We start from the raw sequence: 547 nt of genomic DNA, 5'->3' as shown, positions 1-547 counted from the left end.
GATGGTTCGGACCATGTATTAATATGGTCAAGAATAGCAACTCCCGTTGCATGCACATCTTCGGTGGCAGGTTGTATGGCGTAAGAAAGACTGGCCACAATGAATATTGTCTCCCTGACATTCCGAACGGACTAAATCCATCTGTGCATAATCCGAGATACACATTCTGGCTATTGCTAGCGAAATCCCGATGTACTTTCTTAAAATGTTTCCAGGCTCTTGCATCTGCTCGGCATGCCATCTCATCTTTCCAGCAGTCTGCTCTGATTGGTAGAATCTTTTTAATCTGTCTGTAATTGGTAGGTACCACATCCTTTGGTACGGTACCCTATTACGTCCCCGTCCTTGCGGCTTGAATCGTGGCTTCTTGCAGAATCGACATTCTTCTAACTTCTCATCATCTCCCCAGTAGATCGTGCAGTTTTTGATGCAAACATCTATCATCTCCGAAGGCAACCCAAGACTATAAACCAGTTTCTGAATCTCATAATAAGAATCAGCAGACACATTGTCTTTCGGCAAATACTCTTAAAACAAGTCTGTTCAC

This window comes from Brassica oleracea, chromosome C7 (genome assembly GCF_000695525.1).
Source record: "Brassica oleracea var. oleracea cultivar TO1000 chromosome C7, BOL, whole genome shotgun sequence".
In the NCBI taxonomy this organism is placed as follows: domain Eukaryota; kingdom Viridiplantae; phylum Streptophyta; class Magnoliopsida; order Brassicales; family Brassicaceae; genus Brassica; species Brassica oleracea.
The sequence above is the reverse complement of the archived record's forward strand: the minus strand, read 5'-3'. Positions refer to the sequence as shown.